The 23,745-nt window shown below is 38.4% G+C and overlaps 2 long non-coding RNA genes across 2 annotated transcripts; both read left to right on the forward strand.

The window, feature by feature from the left end:
- Positions 1-16,143: 16,143 nt before the first annotated feature.
- On the forward strand, positions 16,144-17,088 carry LOC110874287. The gene is made up of 2 exons (XR_002555812.1): positions 16,144-16,588; positions 16,685-17,088. It is a non-coding gene; the product is annotated as an uncharacterized LOC110874287 (long non-coding RNA).
- Positions 17,089-22,589: 5,501 nt separating this feature from the next.
- On the forward strand, positions 22,590-23,524 carry LOC110874286. The gene is made up of 2 exons (XR_002555811.1): positions 22,590-23,025; positions 23,121-23,524. It is a non-coding gene; the product is annotated as an uncharacterized LOC110874286 (long non-coding RNA).
- Positions 23,525-23,745: the final 221 nt, after the last annotated feature.

Consider the following 23,745-nt stretch of genomic DNA (forward strand, 5'->3'; position numbering starts at 1 on the left):
CAAGTCTAACTTAGAAAATATATAAACTTATTTTTCTCCCAAAATAATATATTTCCTGTACATTGAGAAAATATATTTTTCTTCCCAAAAATAATATATTTTCTTCTAGTCAAAAATATGATATAAATTTGTAATAATTGTAAAAATCATATTTTTGTTCTTTTGGTGTACAAAATATTATTTACCAAAAATATACTTGCAAATAAATTTTTCCGGAATATTTTGTAAGTTATATTCCTTAGTTCGGTTTCACCAATATTTTGAGTATAACTTGTATATTCATATTCTTGGGATTTTGGTAATATTTTGGATTGTAACTTTCGGTATTTTGATGAGTAATATTATTTAATGTCCTAAAATAATATAACCTATACACAAAGTATACAAATTATCACACACATGGTGACATTAAAATATATATATTTCCTAAATACATATTTAGTCACTTTTATTTATAAAAACCAACCTCCAATATTTATAAATGGCAAAGTTTATGTAAAAAATTATGGTTTGAAATATACTTGTAAATATTTGTTTAGAAATATTTTTCTAAATGTTTAATTTTTAGAAAAATTTTGCCATAGTTTCCCCTAAAAATGGGGGTTTCCATACGTTGAAGGTATATCATTTTCTTTTGTAAAATCAACACAATCAACCAATAATCAACAATAAACAATCTACACTTACCAATCTTGCCAAAAACAAGCATAATCCACTACTTCATGAATTTGAATATTTGTAAAAATTTGTAGTAACTTACTAGGGTATTTAGTAAGTCTTGTTACCCTTCAAAGTGTGGTTGATTCTTTAAAAACATCAATTTTAAAGAAAGTAGATCTTTACAACTTATATTCATGTTTTCTAAAAATGTTTCTTCATGGATTTTTCTTGTCACATAAGTGTTTCTACACTTTATTAACCACCAAAAATAAGGTTTGTTTATGTAAGAACCAAGATCAAGTAAATCTTGTGTTTTTAACTTGGTTTTTTTGAAAAACCATCCATGAAATTTAGATCTTCAAGTATTACAACTTACTTTGATCATTATTTTACAAGAAAACCACATATTCTTTCAAGTTCATGTTCTATTTGAGGATGATCTATAATCCTACAACATCTTCATCTTGCTAGATTAAATTTTTAATCATGATCTAGCAAGATCATATGATGATCAACATCAAATACATGAATAAACAACAATCATCAAGCATAACAACACATAAACAATATAGTTTTTCATGATTTAAGCTTATATTCAAGTTTTATTCTTGTGATTCTTCATGTTCTTCAAGATTATCATTATGTATCTTCTTTTAACCACTAAGATATGATGTAAAATGGAGTATATGATGTTCTTACCACTAACTCAAGGCTAGGGATGATCAAGAGAAGAAATAGAGTGGTTAATAGCAAAGGAAGAAGGTCCTTGAACTTCCGAAAGCTCCACACTCCTTAGTGTGTCCTCTAGCACCTTGGTATATGCTTAGATTGAATGGAAATGAGATGAAGGTGATTGTAGGGGGGTGGTGGTTCTCGGCCGTGACCAAGAGAGGCAGGGAGAGAGAGTTGTGTTGTTGGTGTGATGATGATAATGAAAGAATGAAAGTCTAGTGGATTTATAACAAAACATTCCAACTTTGCATAATCCTTTGTATAATATGATTCAAAAGAGTAAACATAATCTAATAAACAAATCAAATAAAATCAAGATGGTGGGGCCATGTTTGGGTCGTCCAAAGGTGGGGGGGGGGGGGTGGTAGTAGACTAGGTTTAAACTAATGGTTAGTTAATAGTTGAAATCCAAGTATCTAGTTAGGGATTTAGTTATTAGATATTTATATGGTGTGTTATGATGCTCGGGGATCATAACTAGCTTGGTAATGTTAAAACAGCGCTTCTATTGAAAATTTGGTGTTTCGGGTAGTGTCCAGTTGTTCGGTTGGTTACCGGTTCGTTAAGGTGCTAAATTTTGTAGTTTAGTGTGCTTTATGTACTCTTTCATGACAGTTTTGATTCCCGACACTTAGGAAAGTATTCAGTACCATTTAATCATATTTCTGCATGATATTAATGTGTTCAAATGCTAAATTTGCTGATTTTCTGCAAAATTCTACAGTTTATGTGAGTTTTAGGCACTTTCCGACACTTAAACTATCTCTAGGAAGGCAGTTTTGTGATCCTTAGGTTCCTACACACTATACTAGTGTTATACTTGGTTTCTAGCTCATTCTGTATCTCAACACATTGTCTGTCTATGTACTGATCTCCGTCAACATTTTCCTGGTTTGTCTGATAACTGTGCTAACTGTGTTTCGTGCATCATTTAAGTCAATAAGGTTCTTATATAATGATGATATAACATTAAACAATATGTGATGCACATGTATGTATACGGAAATAATCAGAAAGCAATTCATGGCATTAATTGTAATTCATCATAGTCATTAAGCACTAATCATGGTTTAGTCATTCTACACATACCTGGAATTTTGACAGTTGTCACATTCCCCTCCTGTTAAGAAAATTTCATCCTCGAAATTTAAACTACATTAACTCCTTAGGGTTACCTTATGCGTGTATGGACATGAATAATACCAAAGTGATCAGTCATGAAACCGGAACAAAACTTCTTCGAATCAGGTGAGTCCAAGGACATGTTACAACAGTACGAACCCAACGGTAAAAAGGTATGTGTTTCAGGATTTGATGTCAAAAGATACGAGACGTATAGATGTATAGTCTAGTGCAATCTATTCCGCAGGGTTTCAATAAAAGAGGAGTTTCGACCAATGGAATTCCAAACGATCATCCACAATATGCAAATGAGTTTTCAGAACAATAGCATCCGCTAGATGAACTCAAAATCAACAACTCAAACATGGTAGTAAAATGATCTGTCAACTTCCGAACAAATAAATGGTTAAGATTAATGTGTTGACATTCTTGAATTCCGAAAATACACCGAAGTGAAATACAATCGAATCTGGTGTATCCCATTTTAATTTTACACCATTGTGAACCTTACGCCTTTTTTAATCTTTGATCGAGGTTCTCAGCATTGAAAAATCTTCGTAAACTAAATCACACGTGTATATGTTGACATTTAAGAGATATACAGTCAAGAAAATCAAGGGCAATGGTGATATATATGCGGATTAGACACAAAAAAAAAACACTCAACAAATGGCTACAATTTTAGGAATGTGTTTAGTGACGGCATCAGATTCCTAATTGATGGAGAAAGGTCTGGTGGCAAGAAAAGCTGCTTCTAGGAGGTTGTCAAGTGTTTTCGCTCGACGATTCCATTCTTGGGTGGTTGGTTTGGCCCTTGTTCCTGTAACTCGAATCCTAGCCCGGTATATCCCGTTTTAATTTTACACCAATGTGAACCTTACGCCTTTTTTACTCTCTGATCCAAGTGTAATTCGTAGTTGCATTAGGAACGTTTTAATGACAAGTCAAACAAAAGTATGTGTAGTTTCGTGTGAAACGGTTGACCATGACTAGCACAAGCTACAAGTTTATAATGACACCACAAGGTTTCGTAATTGACATAATTCAATAACAGCGGTGACCGATCGAGTTCACCGTGTTTGAAATCAAATGAAAGTGTACTGAAGCAATCCTGAGAATTTGACTCAAACAGCATCGTATGATTTTTCAATTGAATATAGAACACCAATGGACTACTGTTTTCGATCGAGGATGAAAACTGATGAATACTGCAAGGCATTCGATCGATAATGAAAGAACCGTTACAAGGGTACACTGAATTATAAAATGAATTTATGTACCATTGCCTTAACACACGATTGCGTCAAGGCTGCTTTAACATAGTGAATCAGAACGAATTTAAAGCAAATCAATAAATAAACAATTAAATCTATGTATGAGATGCATAAACGAGATTAGCGCAAGCTTCTATTTGGTGAAAACATCACCACAAGGTGTTGAAATCAACGAACGATTTATGGAGTCGTAGACCAATCATGTCTACTACGACTCGGAACAAGAGAAACACTTGTTAAAATGAATTTGAATATGATGCTTTCAAAACCTCATATGATATTTTGAATTGAATATACGAAATGGACAAGCTCAAGCAATTGAACTTGGTTTTAGCGAAGTTTGACAATAAATACATGTATTTACAAGGGAATTTCAGCATGGTTACAAGGTTAAACCATGTATGTAACTTGAAAGAAAAGAAGTTTCAAGAAAGTGTGTTGGCTTGATATTAATGGAGCCAACAGTTACAATAATATAGGTCATTCGGATCACAATTTAATAATTGGATTTAGCAAAATAATATTTGAACTTTGATGAAGCGCTTATTCGAAAAGAAACCACATGCATAACAAGTGGTGCATGCGTAACATATGAATTTCCAAGAAGTGAAACAATGAGTATTCGCTGTACGGAAGCAATGATCAAGTATCAAGACAACGGAGTGTTCGGTTTAGTGAAGAAAATTGACGCGATGCAACTACCATTAAGAGAAGTAAAGATGCAAAATTCTACTTGCTAGAAGCAAAGTGGAAATTTCAATAAAAGAGATTCGGCTACTACACTTGTTTGGTTAAAATAGCATGCTTGACAGAATAATGGTGTTTGCTTGAGTTAATGGACGCGGTTCCTAAGTGGCAACCTTTAATGAGTTTTGACCTAAGTTCCCGAAGGTTCTAAGTACGTGTCTCCTAGATTCTCAGAGTTTTGTATTCGGTGTAAAATTGTTTTGTGCACCGTGTAGGAAACGCAATATTAGCGTATGATTAAAACAATTTGTCGACTCACTGTACTTCGGTATACTTTCTTCCTAAATTCGCAGCTAGCGATAACCTGATCGAAGAGATACCGATTCTTGATGGTTAACTTGTTTCGCCCCCGGTAGTTAACGCACATATGCAAACTACCATCCTTCTTCTCGGAAAAAAGCACTTGAGCTCCCCAAAACGAGAAGCTTGGTCTAATAACTCCCTTGTCCAGCAGCTCCTGAAGGTGCGCCGACAACTCTTGCATCTCTGAAGGCGCAAGTCGATAAGGTGCCTTAGCTACAGGCGCGATGCCTGGAACCAAGTCAATATGGAATTCGACTTGTCGTTGAGGAGGTAATCATGGCAAGTCTTCGGGGAAGACTTCAGGGTATTCCCTTGCCAAAGGGATGTCTTCGAGCTTCGGTTCTTCGGCTTCTTTGTCCATGATATGAGTTAAGAGGGCAATATACTTTTACGCAACTTAATAATCCGAAGAGTCATATACTGTTTCTTCCTGCGTATCACAATCATCCTTTCAATCGCCATCAGGATACGGGTAATCTTTTCATTGCAAACAGTCTCTGCTCATTTACTCAACAGCCAATCCATTCCAACTACGACGTCGAAGCTGCCTATTTCAGCTGGCAGAAGATTTGACGAAAACTCACGCTCTCCAAGCACTATATCGCGGCTTCTAATCACTTCGTTGGTTTTTTTTACTAACTTCCCATTAACTAGTTTTTATCAAGTACGAAATATCTAACTTACTTTCTACTAAGTCGAGTATATTCTTAAACTCTAGGGATACGAAGCTATAGTCGGCACTAGTATCAATTAGCACAGATGCAAAACTTTTGGTTGATAGAGAACGTACCAGTAACCACATCTGGATCCTGGCATGCTTCACGAGCTCTGATGTTGCACGCTCTTCCACAGTCCTGGTCATTCTTTGGGCAATCCTTCCTAGAGTGCCCCACGTCCCCGCATTCGAAGCAACCTGGAACTCTACCATTATTGTTTCCGCCTTGGTTGCCGTCATCATTTTCTCCTTGTCTGGGGTGCTTCATTTGACAGGCATACTTGTTGTGTCCTTCCCTTCTGCACCTATCGCACCAAGGCTTCTGACATCGACCTTCATGGTGAAACTTGCACTCATCACATCGCGGCTTAGTCCCCAAGTAAACTCTCCGGAAATGCCCTATGCCATCACAACCTTGACCTTGTTCTTGGTCATTACTATTTCCATCCTGATAACCGTTGTTGTTTTCTCCGCGATTTCCGCTGCCACCCTGATACTCATTCCTATGCCCGATACCGTACCAACATGTCTCCTTAGGGTGACCAACTTTTCCACAAGTTCCACATTTCCCGTGCCTGCATCACCCATTCTGATATCGTAGACAGTTGTCGCACTTAGGTGGGATGCCCATGTATTCTCTTCCCTTTTTGGCTTTGTTGTTTTTGTTTACCCGAGCACCCTTTTGGAAATCAGTGAGCTTCCTCTTGTTCTTTCCAGATGACTCCACATGAGTTTCCTTCTTCTCATTAGGGGTTGAAAGCTTTTCCAACCTAAGTGCTTCTTTAGTAAGCGCCACACTTAAGTTACTCGCATCGATAGTTGTTGGAGGCGTTGATGCCGTCATCAAGCTCAGAATCTGAGGCGCCATTCCCCAGATGAGTTGTTCGATCCTCTCAATCTCTGGTTCCACCAGGTATGGGACAACTCGCGCCAAATCAAGAAGTCTCTGTACATATTCCGCCACCTTTGGACCTTCCATCTTTAGTTTCCACAATTCAATCTCCAGCTTCTGGATCTCCATCTGGGAACAATGCTCCTTACGCATCAACTCCTTCAACTTATCCCATGTCAAGCATACGCAGCAGCCTCACCCATTATCTGAACCCGAAGGTTCCATCATGACAGAGCCACATCTTGAAACAGTCCAGAAATGTATGTGACTTGTTGCTCTGGTGTACATCCGCTCATTTGCATAACAGAATCCATGTTCTCGACCCACTTCATAAAAACTACGGCACCTTCAGTGCCGTCAAAGTTCAGAGGTTTGCAGTCCAAAAACTGCTTGTAGGCACAGCCTGTACCCAAGCAACATCATCACAGAAAGCATTAGCAAGGCACACTTGGAATTATCCAAACGTATTGTAATGTGTCTTAGGTGACTTAAACATTATCGTTAGGTGGGTTATTCCTTAAGTTACTTCCGTTGTGTTTGTAGCGAAGAACCTCGTGACGAGCTATGGCTCGTGAGACGTGCACTTGCCATTCTGCCTTGGTCAGCCGAATGATCTCTTGTGGAGACATCTTTTAAGTGGGTTGTATGGGTCAGGTCTTATTTGTTCAAGAAAATATATATAGTTGTCGAGAGGTCGTATGTACATACACATAATAAATTATCATATCAAACAATCAAGCAACTGCATAATCATAACATAAACAAGTAAATGGGAGCATATTTAATGAGAACATAACAAGCAAACACGTTGTTGATTTACATGTTTAATGAGAACATGACGATTGGGCTTTCATTAATCATCGACCACAAAGTATTGTCACATGTTTTGCAAAGTGTATCATATCAAAAGGGAACACAGGGTCACACTACCCTTGTCCAACAAGTCTACCAATCTACAAAAGTCTCACAATCAAAAGGTTGTCTCCAAAAGGCTTCACAAGCTCAGCTCAAAGTGGTATCCTTATCAAAGGTAATGCATCTTCATAAAACCAAAAACCTACTGTATTGATGGTGGAGGAGGAGGAGGGAGGAAAATCAAACTGAGAACACGTGTGAGCTCCTCCTCGAGCTTATGCACATGACGAAGCAAGTAACAGATTTGCTGCTCGGCGGTGAGGAATCGAGTATCAAACTCTGGGAAATGAGTAAGAGGAGCAGTTGGACGTGCAAAAGGAGGCGGTGATGAATGAGGGGGAACAGAAGTAGACTGACAAGGACACGGTATCGACTCAAGCTCCAAGACTCTGCGACTCATAACTTCAAATCAAAGCTGAAGCGAATAAAGTAACTCATCCTGTGTATAGCCAACAAAATGTGAGGGATGGTAGGGGTCTGAGGTCGGCATGGAATATGGCGGGGACCCTCGGAATGGCTCATCAAGTGGTGAAGAAGTAAAATGAGCAAAAGGTGTAGACTGGGGTATGTGGGGAAAAGCTGCTGAAACGTGAGGGTCATGACTAGGCTGCTGGCCTGAAGTACCTTCTCCTGGACGGGATACAGGGATGTCCTGTAAGAAAACGCTAGGTAAATCATCACGATGTACATCAGACTCCAAAGGGTGAAAAGGAGCAACATCAGCGGGTGCGGGTGCAAGTGGGGGAATAAGTGGCCCAACAACAAGAGGGTCAGCGGGTGCAGGAACTGGATCAGGTATGAGGGGTGCAATGTCAGGTATGCCAAAAGGAATAGGGTCATGATCAGGTAAGGGCTCAGGATCAGCAGGTGCTACATCCGGCTGATCGATAGGAACAAAATCTAGCTCAAGATCAAGCTCAAAGTCGTGTAGAGGAGATGTTGCAGCTGACATAGCCGTATCATCCTCAGAATCAGTAGCATAGCGTCGTAATCCAACTGCCTGCAAGGCGGAAGAAGTCATAGACTCAAAGGAATCTGAGACAAAGTGTAAGCTAGAGTCAGAGGAAATCTCAATAACAGGGATCTCAAAAAGTGGAATAGCAACAACGTCCCCATCTAGCTTTCCATCACCATGGGCATCATTAGAAGTAGGGGCGGCAATTCTTGACACGACCCGTTAACCCGACACGAACCCGACACGAAAAAAACAGGTTTGGGTCGACTAACACGACCCGTTTAAAAAAACGGGCCGGGTTTGGGTTGACCCGTATTAAAAACGGGTCGGGTTCGGGTTAACCCGTATAAAAACGGGTTGACCCATTAACCCGTTTAACTATTTAGATAAAAAATCTTTTTTATTTTTGTTTTTGTTTTTTTGGTTTCTATTTTACAATGTTAGTTATAATAATGTTAATTTTGACACATTATATTATTTATTTATCATACTCATACTTATCAGTAAATATGTTATCGATAACCCGCCTAAAACCGAACAACTCATTTATAAATCGTTCAACTTATATCACTCATTTAAAAATATGGGTTAAACGCGTCGGGTTCGGGTTAACCCGAATTAATATGGGTCGGGTTAGGGTTGAAATCTTTGACCCGAATAATAATATGGGTCAGGTTCGGGTTGAACATTTCAACCCACCAACCCGCCAACCCGTAACCCGCCAACCCATCAACCCGACACGATTGCCACCCCTAATTAGAAGGACCATCAACAAACAAATCAACGTCAACATCAATCAAATCATCAAAAGGCACGACATGCTCACCATCGGGATGCCCGATGACAAGATGATCGTGAACTGGAATGGGAGCAACAAAAGGATCCTCGTCTGGCAAGCGGTAAGTCATCTCCAAGGTCAGGCAACGTGGACGGCTGAAAGCCGTCGTTGTTTGATAGCAAATCTAGGTCACTCTCAGTATTGGATGAAAAGATCTCTGGCTCGGGGACGATCTCATCGTCAGAAACAATAGCCATAGGGTTATCAGTATCGGACAATCCGCTCTCAAATGAAGACATAGTGTCTGTAACAGAACAATCACGACATATGCACATATATTAACCACTAATCATTAGGCAATCAAAGATAATGAAATCATGTAATCAAGTATCCTTATCATTCCGCACGAATCCTTTCTATCCTTCCTAGTACCCCAGACTAGACCACCTAGTCTCCCAGACTAAACCACCTAGTCTCCCAGACTAAACCAACTACTCTCCCAGACTAAACCAACAAAGTAATTGTGCATTGTGTTTTTTTGCCTTTTTATTTTGTAAAAATGTCTGTTTCCCTGGATCTCGGTGTTTCGTATATGCAATGAAAACATGTTGTAAAAATTATTTTCGTGAGAGCCCTTAAGGATTGTAGTCTAGACTCGAGAAGGAATCCTAGTTCGCTACAATCGAAGCTCTGATACCAAACTGTCACACCCTGACTTTTGCGGAAGCGTGATTATGTGTGACTTGCTTAATATCAATGCATTCAATCATAACAACAACTATATGATAAAACCAAAGGTGATCATCCTTTAAATAAGTTTAAATCATAACAACATTTTTTGAAACATAGACTTCAAATTCGAGTACAAACCATGCAACTTGTTTTTAGAGTTCACAAAGACTCGACAAAAGGCATTAGATAAAACCAGGCTTTGAAAGTTGTGTCTTATCTAGGATGAGATACACAATCCAAATCCTCAGACATCGGACGACACCTTTTATTCTCAACCTCACTTGAAACATCTAAACGCCCGCCAAATCCATACTTAATTTCCTGAAATACATGTAGTTTGAAAACATCAACAAAAGTTGAGCGAGTTCATGTGTTTAGTGTGTGAGCTCGAATAAACTTTATAATCATTGTAAGTAAGTATGTATTTGCAAACTCTGGTATGAAAGCAACAAGGAAAAACAGATCATTAACGGTTTGCAAGGCCATTAATATGTGTGAAGTGATGCAGGAAGACTCAATCCTAGCAGAATTTTGCCACGGCTTCAGTTTGAAGACATAGTCACCTCATGGGCCAAACCCCGGTCCACATGGGTGTGGGCTCGCTACACCCAAATAGATCTATCACTCATGTTCCTTGGTCCTACAACGAGGATTAATGGTCTTGAGTATCATACCCACCACTCACATGATGTAGCAGTACCCTTCCTTAGCTAACCATACCACATATAAACGTTTGTAAACAGTATGTAACATGTACTTCACCCCCGAAGTTACAAAACTGAAAACAGTTAAAAGAAAAGGGGGACATGAACTCACTGGTTTGCGTTCTTCGAATCCGCCTGTAACTCAAAGTTTCCCCTGGTGTACACAACTACCTACAACGTACTATGGTCTATTAGACGAGCGGGTCGTGCCTTGACTAAGTATTAATTGGTGGCTTTGAGTTACGTTTCAAAGTGTCTTCATTATTATTCCAATTTATATAATTATTTGTTAAAATAATAAACATTTTAACTTAAATTATATTTATTAAATTTTTGGAATAATAGTTAAAACAATATATTTAACCTAATACTTCTCAAGTATTTATACATGTATTTCCTTCCCAAAGATGGGTGTATTCGTATTCATGTATTTGTATATTTTTGCTATGTGTTGGGGTCATATCCGGAGTGTATTAATAGGAACGAGAATACGTATCTTCTTGTAATTATTAAGTATTCTTTATAGTTAATTTTGTGTTAATTCTTCTGGAATAATACTTCTAGTAAAAATACATTAATATATATTTCCAAAATATATATTTTAAGAAATATTACTTAGAAAAATTATTTATAATTTTCCTTTGGCAAAAATATTCATATTTTCATATAAGTTCCAAAAATAATATATTTTCAAGTTTAACTTAGAAAATATATAAACTTATTTTTCTCCCAAAATAATATATTTCGTGTACATTGAGAAAATATATTTTTCTTCCTAAAAATAATATATTTTCTTCTAGTCAAAAATATGATATAAATTTGTAATAATTATAAAAATCATATTTTTGTTCTTTTGGTGTCCAAAATTTTATACTTGCAAATAAATTTTTCCGGAATATTTTGTAGGTTATATTCCTTAGTTCGGTTTCACTAATATTTTGTGTATAACTTGTATATTCATATTCTTGGGATTTTGGTAATATTTTGGATTGTAACTTTCGGTATTTTGATGAGTTATATTATTTCATGTCCTAAAATAATATAACTAAAAGTATACAAATAATCACACACATGGTGACATCTAAATATATATTTCCTAAATACATATTTAGTCACTTTTATTTGTAAAAACCAACCTCCAATATTTATAATTTTTGTAACAAAAATTATGGCAAAGTTTATGTAAAAATTTATGGTTTGAAATACACTTGTAAATATTTGTTTAGAAATATTTTTCTAGGTGTTTAATTTTTACAAAAATTTTGCCATAGTTTCCCCTAAAAATGGGGGTTTCCATACCTTGGAGGTATATCATTTTCTTTTGTAAAATCAACACAATCAACCAATAATCAACAATAAACAATCTACACTTACCAATCTTGCCAAAAACAAGCATAATCTAATACTTTATGAACTTGAATATTTGTAAAAATTTGTAGTAACTTACTAGGGTATTTAGTAAGTCTTGTTACCCTTTAAAGTGTGGTTGATTCTTTAAAAACATCAATTTTAGAGAAAGTAGATCTTTACAACTTATATTCATGTTTTCTAAAAATGTTTCTTCATGGATTTTTCTTGTCACATAAGGTTTTCTACACTTTATTAACCACCAAAAATAAGGTGTGTTTATGTAAGAACCAAGATCAAGTAAATCTTGTGCTTTTAACTTGGTTTCTTTGAAAAACCATCCACGAAATTTTAGATCTTCAAGTATTACAACTTACTTTGATCATTATTCTACAAGAAAACCACATATTCTTTCAAGTTCATGTTCTATGTGAGGATGATCTATAATCCTACAACATTTTCATCCTCTCATCTTGCTAGATTATGTTTTTAATCATGATCTAGCAAGATCATATGATGATCAACATCAAATACATGAATAAACAACAATCATCAAGCATAACAACACATAAACAATATAGTTTCTTCATGATTTAAGCTTATGTTCAAGTTTTATTCTTGTGATTCTTCATGTTCTTCAAGATTATCATTATGTATCTTCTTTTAACCACTAAGATATGATGTAAAATGGAGTGTAGGATGTTCTTACCACTAGCTCAAGGCTAGGGATGATCTAGAGAAGAAATAGAGTGGTTAATAGCGAATGAAGAAGGTCCTTGAACTTCCGAAAGCTCCACACCCCTTTGTGTGTCCTCTAGCACCTTGGTATATGCTTGGATTGAATGGAAATGAGATGAAGGTAATGGTAGGGGGTGGTGGTGCTCAGCTGTGACCAAGAGAGGGAGGGAGAGAGAGTTGTGTTGTTGGTGTAATGATGATAATGAAAGAACGAAAGTCTAGTGGATTTATAACAAAACTTTCCAACTTTGCATAATCCTTTGTATAATATGTTTCAAAAGATTAAACATAATCGGATAAACAAATCAAATAAAATCAAGATGGTGGGGCCATGTTTGGGCCGTCCATAGGTGTGTGTGTGGGGGAGGGGGGGTTAGTAGACTTGGTTTAAACTAATGGTTAGTTAATAGTTGAAATCCAAGTATCTAGTTAGGGATTTAGTTATTAGATATTTATATGGTGTGTTATGATGTTCGGGGATCATAACTAGCTTGGTAATGTTAAAACAGCGCTTCTAGTGAATATTTGGTGTTTCGGGTAGTGTCCAGTTGTTCGGTTGGTTATCGGTTCGTTAAGGTGCGAAATTTTGCAGTTTAGTGTGCTTTATGTACCCTTTCATAACAGTTTTGATTCCCAACACTTAGGAAAGAATTCAAGACCATTTAATCATATTTCTGCATGATATTAATGTGTTCAAATGCTGAATTTGCTAATTTTCTGCAGAAATCTGCAGTTTATGTGAGTTTTAGGCACTTCCCGGCACTTAAACTGTCTCTAGGAAGGTAGTTTTGTGATCCTTACTTTCCTACACAGTATACTAGTGTCATACTTGGTTTCTAGCTCATTCTGTGTCTCAACACATTGTCTGTCTATGTACTGATCTTCGTCAGCATTTTCCTGGTTTGTCTTACAACTGTGCTAACTGTGTTTCGTGCATCATTTAAGTCCAATATGGTTCTTATGCAATGATGATATAACATTAAACAATATGTGATGCACATGTATGTACATGGCAATAATCAGAAAGCAATTCATGGCATTAATTGTAATTCAGCACAGTCATTAAGCACTAATCATGGTTTAATCATTGTACGGATACCTGGAATTTTGACAGTTGTCACACACGGTAAGTTAGCTTACCCATATTGGTCGAATAAATCAGGGTCATTCCAAATGTCATTTAGAAGTAAAGCATGTTGGTTTGACTGTCATAGACAACATCTCCCTCCCGAACATTGTTTTTGAAAAGATAGAGTTTATCTTGGCTTCACAAGCAGAACAAGTGTTTTACACATCATACCCTGCCATGAGTAGTGATACACAAGATCTATGGGCGGTTGTAAAGACAAAAGCGAGACACATATACGAAGTCACCCCACTTGAAACTGAAGTCTCAAATGACGAAAACACGAAAGAACATGGGTTCTTTCAGATTGATGAACGATTTTAGTTCCCATATGTGCCTAGTTACAAATACAAACACATCAAAATCTGAAGAGTCTGAAGAGGATGACAGATTTGAAGGCGAAGAATTTGAAAAGGAAGAATTTGAAGATGAAGAGGATACAAGTGATGATGATGATGATGATGATGATGATGATGAAATTGTTTTCTCAGAGCATTGGTCAGATGAAGACGATTGTTAGAAACATTGTTTGCTCTTGTACAGTTTAAATTATTTGTTATTTATCATATGGTATGTTAACTTCAAATCATATGCAATCATAGCTTGGGTTTGTCAGTTTTATATTATCTATCTAACAATTCTGCTTCTATTAAATGCAGGTGTATATATTATGATACGTTGTTTTGGTGGTATTAGCGGTGGTCGTGGATGTGGAGATTGTAGTCGTGGTGGTGGTCATAGCGGTGGGCGTAGACGTGGAGATAGTAGTCGTGGTGGTGGTCATAGCGGTGGTCGTGGACGTGGAGATAGTAGTCGTGGTGGTCATAGTGGTGGTCGTAGACACCTCCTCAAGGAGATCAACCATTCGATGCTAGTAGCATATGTGTGAGTAGCGGTCACGTGTGATCTCTAGTTAGGAGTCAGTCCATTATAGCGGCGATGTCAATTACGGGGATGGCGATTATGAGGATAGCGATCATGAGTATGACACAAATCATCCTTCTCAGCATAACTCGTATGTCGGAGATGCACTACATAATACCTCTTGAGGGAGATTAATCAAGCGTTCATTGGGGGACGGGTTTGTAAATATTAAAAATCATTATATAACAATTATAATATAATAATATAATAAATATACTTATTTTGTTATTACAAAATATTTTAGGTTTGTGAATGTGCATGGTGATGTTCATAAGAGTATCTCTCGTTACTGCGTGAGCATCGTGATGGAGCTTGGCTAACGTTCAAACAGGTTCCGTGGGATGAAGTGGCTCGTATATATGATCGATTTAGGGTAACATATTTATTATATATTTGCATATCTTTAGCTTATTTGTTGACTTTGCATTTTAACTTATATTTATATTTTTGCAGACTTGCTGGACGTGGGATCCATCTAACGAACAAGCAATATATGAAGGCTTTGTTAACATGCAAAAGAAACGTTTCAGGGAGATTATGATGCAATTGAGAATAAAAGCTATAAAACCTGGCCTATAAAGCTGGTGAAAATGTCGACCTACGTAATTCTAATCAATTCCGCATTATTTGTAAATATCAGCCTGAATCAATACCCATCAACATATGGTGTGACATGTGTTCGGTAGGCAAATTTATATTCTTTTATGTTTTATCTTATGGCTTATTATTGTTGTTGCATATAATCTATTTTATCTAATGTAATGGTTGATTATTGGTGTGACAACCCGTAATTTACGGCTCTTAATTACGTGATTAACAGGTGATTGACACGATAATAAATAGTGATTACAACGCAAATTAACTTAATTAGGCCTTTGGAGTGCCCAGGAACGTTTATCCGACTTTACAATGCGCGGACGGTGGTTTACCGGGAAACCTGTGAAACGTTAAACGGCAACGGATTGAAACCGAACAAAATACTGACAACGCCGACAAATATTAAATTTTTACGATATATTTTAGCTTCGCAATTAAATTTTAGTGACTACAGTCGAAACCGGATCGAAAAACGGATTAAAAACGGCAACGATACAATTTTTTCGCGATTATTACCGTAATCGACGAACGGGCGTGCAAACAACGACTACCGACCGTATTTTTGGTGTATTTTAATTTTTGACGTTAAAACAGAGTTCAGGATTTGACAACGGGTCTCGTAGGAATTACGGGCCACTTACACATGGGATTGAGCTTGTGGGCCCTGGGCCCAAGCCCAAAACCCACAAACCTAAACCCGCACATAATATATTAGATATATTAAGATCTCTAGAAGATCTACTCAAAACTTATAAATCTATATAAAATCTTGTGAAATCCCTTCAAAATCTATCCAAAATCTCTATGAATCTTCTCAAAGATCATATTAGATCTCATCCACCTTTATAAAAGGGACTACCCCCCTTTATTTTTGAGCTGGCATGTAACCACACACACAAATAGACAATTACACTTATTTACCCTTTATCTCTCCCTCTCGATGATATACACAGACAAACCAAGTTCACATGGAAACCCTCCATCTTCAAAGAACAACATACACACATCCAAAATCCATGCTCTCCCTCTCCCTTCTCGGTGAACCCACAGCCGGCTCCCCTTCCTCTCCGGTTGCACACGACACCCCCCACCCCCTTGTTACATATCTGAAACAGACCACCACCACCACTAACCGGTAGTGGTGCGGTGGTGCGGCAGACGAGAGAGAGACGAGACGAGGGAGAGAGACTGAAAGAAGGAGACCGAGAAGAGAAAGAGTGACGGATCGAGAAGAAGGAGAGAAAGAACGGCGGAAAAGTGTGGCACCGCCGCTCATGGCGGCGGCAGTAGCGGCGCGGTGGTGGTGAGCTCCGACGAGACTTCTCCGGTAAACCCCCCCCCCTCTTGTTCTCTTTCCTGATTTTGGTCGGACCGGCTCCGGCCGTGTTCCTGTTGATAATGATGATATGTTTTGCTGATTAAGGAGATCGATGATGATGATGAGGTTGTCGGTTTGAGTTTGGTTCGGGTATAGTTTCGAGTTCAGGTTCGGCTCACTCAACAAGTCTGTAGATTCGGTTACGGGTATCGTTCGGGTCAGATTTGGATACGGTCAAATCTGGTCAAAGGCGGTCAACAAAGTCAACAGTGCGGTTCGGGTCTCGGGCTACGGGTCAGCTTCAGTTTTGGCTCGGTCAACTCGGGTCAAACCCGGTTGACTCAGTCAACTCAACAAGTCAAACCGAGTCAACTCAGTTGACTCGGTCAACTCAGTCAAGCGACTCGACAGAAGGACTTGGTAAAATTAACGGCGCGTTTATTTTGTTATCTTTATCATTATGATTCATTACGTGATAAACGAGCTCGAAACGACCTATTTATAGTTTACGTTTTTGGAAATATTTAGCAAATTTGATATATTATGATTGATTGTTGATTGGTTTTTGAAAAATAACGACAACATGTGTTGTCGGGGGCGTCCAAAAACAGAGGAAACTCTGCCCGTTTTTTTTTCGAGAAAATCCTTTAAAACTAACGCGTTTTATTAAAAGACGCAACTTATTGTAGCCGAGTAACTTTAAACACGAATGCATAATTATTACGACAACTTACAACTTACGAGAACAACGATACGGAAATTATTTTGACAACGAAAATAAATATAGTTATTATTATATTTATTTCAAATAAACTCGAATCCTTTATAAATAAATATAGTATATATATTTATTTCAAATGTCACGCGACACGATTTCGCCTTATAAAATAAATATAGTTCTTATATTTATTCCATATAACATACGACAAACAAAACGAGTTCTTTTATAAAAATAAATATAGTTATATATTTATTTTCAAATACAACTCGAGGATTCTTTTGTAGAGAGTATAACTCTTTTATATTCATGTCAAACGCCTTAACGGCATATGTATATATTGATAATTTTCAAAACGCGATATATAATACAAGTCTATTATATATTACTTTCATACGAATATTCCTAGATATCAACGTACGACTTCATAAAATGAAGCTAAACGAATATAACTTAATCATTTTCATTAAGTTAACAACTTACGTCAAATCGTTCAGTTAACGATTCGGTAGAGCTCGGTAACACGTAGTTACCGTTTTTGCTTAGAAACTTATTAGATATTCCGTGTTAGGAATATTGTAGGATGCACGCTAGCGAGACTCATCTTGGAAGCGACATCACAAAGTCGTATTTAGCTAGCTTTGCACAGGAATATTCAGGCGAGTTCATAACCCCCACTTTTTTTTACTACTGTTTTACATTCTTTTTGTAAATGTTTTCGGGGTGGAAAGACATGCACAATTTTCAGAAACATACAAAGTTTTGAACAAACGCAAAACTCGTATTTCTAAATCATATCACGAATGGATTTCGAGGAACTCAAATGATTTACGAAAGGTTTATACTAAACATACCGGTTTTTACAAAACAAATGCTTATTTTCGAAATATGAATGATTTCTCATAACTAAGGAGTCAGTCCGGGTGGCTGGGAAGGTTCAGTCAGGGTGGCTGGGAAAGTTCAGTCAGGGTGGCTGGGAAAGCTCACTCAGGGTGGCTGGGGAGGCTCAGCCAGGGTGGCTGAGGTGGGATATATGTTACAGTAATTACGAAAATTTTTTACATGGTATGGTTAACGTAAGGAGGTGTTATACGATCATGTGAGTGGATAGGAACAACATGGGGCCATTAGTCCTCATGGAGGGACCGAGGGACAGGAGCGGTAGATCTATCTGGGTGTAGCGAGCCCAGCCCCCGGCCAAACTAGAAACGGACCGTGGGGTGACTTTGTCCACATACTTTGCCGTGGCGAAATCTGCTAGGTTTGAGTCTCCCTATTTGCACTTCACATATGTCAGTGGCCTTGCAAACCATTGGTGATCACAAGTCCTCTTACACTGCTACATACCAGGGATTTTATACTTACGGAAACTTTTAGTTCATACAAATTAACTACCATGTTTTATACAAATCCAAAGAATTATGGGGGTATAGAGTCAAGGTCAGGGTGGGCATTGACGGTTATGCGAACATTACAAATACATGGTTTTATGAACATAACGTGTTACAAACACAACGTTTCCATATAACTTGGCAAGAAAATGATTTTTAAATTCATTTTCTCATTACTATTTCAAAAACCGGTTACCAAAGATTTATTTCAAACCTTTCACAACTCAAAAGATTTATTTCAGATCTTTTACAAACAAACTATGAACTCGCTCAACTTTATGTTGACTTTTTCGCATGTTCTTTCTCAGGTTGCATTTCTAAGACAAAGCACGGTTGGAATAGGAGGACCATGAAGAGTCGAGTACTTAGTGGGCGTTCAGTTTCTAGAAAGACTTAGCTTATTTGCTTCCGCTGTGCAATGAAGATACCAGTCCAGTCACGCCAATGCTCTGATAATTTCGGGGTGTGACAGATTGGTATCAGAGCTATAGGTTACAGCGAATTAGGTTTCTGTTGTGATACCTAGGCTCTAACCTCACCTTTCCCCCTGGGGACTTAGATCGTTGAGACATTGAACACATACAGAACGCCTAGTACTCGAATGTGGTCTCCAACCATTGCCGCAAAACAAACAATCAAAATTTTGTTTTCAAACATACGCTATTATGGTGTTTCACACACGGTGCATAAAACGATTACATACAGTACACAACACTCTGAGAGTATAGGAAACATGCATTTAAAACCTTCGGAAAAGGGAATTCAGTCTGAGAGGCTGGGAGGATAGTCTAGTGGGACTAGGAGATTCAGTCTGGGAGGCTGGAAGGATAGTCTAGTGGGACTAGGAGATTCAGTCTGAGAGGCTGGGAGGATAGTCTAGTGGGACTAGGAGATTCAGTCTGGGAGGCTGGAAGGATAGTCTAGTGGGACTAGGAGATTCAGTCTGAGAGGCTGGGAGGATAGTCTAGTGGGACTAGGAGATTCAGTCTGGGAGGCTGGAAGGATAGTCTAGTGGGACTAGGAGATTCAGTCTGGGAGGCTGGAAGGGTAGTCTAGTGGGACTAGAAGATTCAGTCTGAGAGGCTGGAAGGGTAGTCTAGTGGGACTAGAAGATTCAGTCTGAGAGGCTGGAAGGGTAGTCTAGTGGGACTAGAAGATTCAGTCTGAGAGGCTGGGAGGATAGTCTAGTGGGACTAGGAGATTCTGTCTGGGAGGCTGGAAGGATAGTCTAGTGGGACTAGGAGATTCAGTCTGAGAGGCTGGAAGGATAGTCTAGTGGGACTAGGAGATTCAGTCTGAGAGGCTGGGAGGATAGACTAGTGGGACTAGGGGAATTACTTGACTGCTTATTGGTGACTAACATGCTTATTTGATTATATGATCGATTATTGGTGCATGGTCATCACGTAGGAACCGCGAATATTAACTCGGGTACACACTCTTATCCATATTGTCTATGATATTTTAACTTCCCGAGCAGGCAACCTACGCATAACAGAACGCTAGCGCACGAGAACACATGGAACTCGATTTTTTACGTCAACGGATGTCGGGGTACAGCACCATGGCACACGACGCTAGTGCACAGGTATACGTGGAACTTAAACTTACATCAACAGAGGTTGAAGTACGTCACATACGACTATCGAGGCGAGGCCTTTGAAAAGACGCGATGGCGCAATTTGACGACGACACTAGATTCCTGTCAACAGGAGAACTAACGGCCAGGAAACGGCAACTTGTCACGCGATCCTGCAACGACACGAATCACTCCAAGGAAAAGACGTATGTCTCCACATTCCCCCCTATTTCGGTTAACGACGGTAATGTCACCTAACAATTGGTCGTCACACGAAACCCCAGGTAAAGTCCTCAAATTTCTATTATTGAAATTTCGAATTTCACGCTCACTGAGTAGATTTTCGCATCTCTACTCCTCTTAATGGTCATTGTATCACGATCATTTCTTTACAAGTTACATACATGGTTTTTCATGGTGACCATGCCGAAAATTTTCTTGTCGATACATATATTTATTGTCGGATTACGCTGAAATCAAATTCAATTGTTTGAACTTGTTCATTACACATATTCGATTCAAGATGCCATATGATGCATTGGAAGCATCATATTCAAATCAATTTTACGAGCACTTCATTTGTTCCGAGTCGAGGTAAACTTGTTTGGTATTCGACTCCATTAAATTGTATGTTGATTTCGACACCATGTGATGGTGATTTTCAGTAGTTTGAAGCTTGCGCTAAACTCGTTTACGCATCTCATGCACGGATTTAATTATTTATTTATTTATTTGCTTTAAATCCGTTTTGATTTATCATAGTTAAGCGGTCTTAACACAATTGTGTGTTATGACAATGGTACACAAATTCATTGCATATTCCGGTGTACCTCATGACGGTTCTTTTAACATCGATTGAATGCTTTGCGATATTCATTGCTTCCTCACCTTCGATTGAAAACATTGTTTCATTGATGTTCCATTTTCAATTGAAAATCCTACGATGTCATTTGAAACAAACTTTCAGATTCACTTTACTGCGCTTCCATTTAACTTCAAACACGGTGAATTTATTTGATCACCGTTGTTATTGTATCATTTGAATCACTACGACACCTTGTGGTGTAAGTACAAACTTGTAGCTTGGGCTAATTATGATTGATACAAAACACAGGTGATACTTGTTCAATCACCGCTATTATTGAATTGTTTCATTCATTGTGACACCTTGTGGCGTCTATATAACTTGCAGCTTGTGCTGAACACGATCGAGCGTTTCATGCAAACTAATACATTTGAGATTGTTGATTCTAAGTTCATCCAGTGGATGTTATTGCTTCTAGAACTCATTTACATGTTATAAACGTTAATATGGAATTCGATTGGTCGAAGTTCCTGTTCATTGTTGGATCCTTGTTAACTTAGTCGCACTGATGACTGTATCATTACGTCTCGTTTCCTTTTGACATCAATTACTGAGACACATTTTTAAACCGTTGGGATTCCTATTGTGAAGGAATGTCCTTGAATTCACATGATTCGAATAAGTCTTGTTTCGATTATGCGGTCATTCACTTTGTTATTATTCGGACTTACCTGCGAACAACACAACTCCGAGGAGATAACATAGTCTAAATTTCGAGGACGAAATTTCTGTAACAGGGGGAGAATGTGACAACCCGTAATTTACGGCTCTTAATTACGTGATTAACAGGTGATTGACACGATAATAAATAGTGATTACAACGCAAATTAACTTAATTAGGCCTTTGGAGTGCCCAGGAACGTTTATCCGACTTTACAATGCGCGGACGGTGGTTTACCGGGAAACCTGTGAAACGTTAAACGGCAACGGATTGAAACCGAACAAAATACTGACAACGCCGACAAATATTAAATTTTTACGATATATTTTAGCTTCGCAATTAAATTTTAGTGACTACAGTCGAAACCGGATCGAAAAACGGATTAAAAACGGCAACGATACAATTTTTTCGCGATTATTACCGTAATCGACGAACGGGCGTGCAAACAACGACTACCGACCGTATTTTTGGTGTATTTTAATTTTTGACGTTAAAACAGAGTTCAGGATTTGACAACGGGTCTCGTAGGAATTACGGGCCACTTACACATGGGATTGAGCTTGTGGGCCCTGGGCCCAAGCCCAAAACCCACAAACCTAAACCCGCACATAATATATTAGATATATTAAGATCTCTAGAAGATCTACTCAAAACTTATAAATCTATATAAAATCTTGTGAAATCCCTTCAAAATCTATCCAAAATCTCTATGAATCTTCTCAAAGATCATATTAGATCTCATCCACCTTTATAAAAGGGACTACCCCCCTTTATTTTTGAGCTGGCATGTAACCACACACACAAATAGACAATTACACTTATTTACCCTTTATCTCTCCCTCTCGATGATATACACAGACAAACCAAGTTCACATGGAAACCCTCCATCTTCAAAGAACAACATACACACATCCAAAATCCATGCTCTCCCTCTCCCTTCTCGGTGAACCCACAGCCGGCTCCCCTTCCTCTCCGGTTGCACACGACACCCCCCACCCCCTTGTTACATATCTGAAACAGACCACCACCACCACTAACCGGTAGTGGTGCGGTGGTGCGGCAGACGAGAGAGAGACGAGACGAGGGAGAGAGACTGAAAGAAGGAGACCGAGAAGAGAAAGAGTGACGGATCGAGAAGAAGGAGAGAAAGAACGGCGGAAAAGTGTGGCACCGCCGCTCATGGCGGCGGCAGTAGCGGCGCGGTGGTGGTGAGCTCCGACGAGACTTCTCCGGTAAACCCCCCCCCTCTTGTTCTCTTTCCTGATTTTGGTCGGACCGGCTCCGGCCGTGTTCCTGTTGATAATGATGATATGTTTTGCTGATTAAGGAGATCGATGATGATGATGAGGTTGTCGGTTTGAGTTTGGTTCGGGTATAGTTTCGAGTTCAGGTTCGGCTCACTCAACAAGTCTGTAGATTCGGTTACGGGTATCGTTCGGGTCAGATTTGGATACGGTCAAATCTGGTCAAAGGCGGTCAACAAAGTCAACAGTGCGGTTCGGGTCTCGGGCTACGGGTCAGCTTCAGTTTTGGCTCGGTCAACTCGGGTCAAACCCGGTTGACTCAGTCAACTCAACAAGTCAAACCGAGTCAACTCAGTTGACTCGGTCAACTCAGTCAAGCGACTCGACAGAAGGACTTGGTAAAATTAACGGCGCGTTTATTTTGTTATCTTTATCATTATGATTCATTACGTGATAAACGAGCTCGAAACGACCTATTTATAGTTTACGTTTTTGGAAATATTTAGCAAATTTGATATATTATGATTGATTGTTGATTGGTTTTTGAAAAATAACGACAACATGTGTTGTCGGGGGCGTCCAAAAACAGAGGAAACTCTGCCCGTTTTTTTTTCGAGAAAATCCTTTAAAACTAACGCGTTTTATTAAAAGACGCAACTTATTGTAGCCGAGTAACTTTAAACACGAATGCATAATTATTACGACAAC

The sequence above is a fragment of the Helianthus annuus genome, chromosome 9, assembly GCF_002127325.2.
Source record: "Helianthus annuus cultivar XRQ/B chromosome 9, HanXRQr2.0-SUNRISE, whole genome shotgun sequence".
NCBI classification, from domain to species: domain Eukaryota; kingdom Viridiplantae; phylum Streptophyta; class Magnoliopsida; order Asterales; family Asteraceae; genus Helianthus; species Helianthus annuus.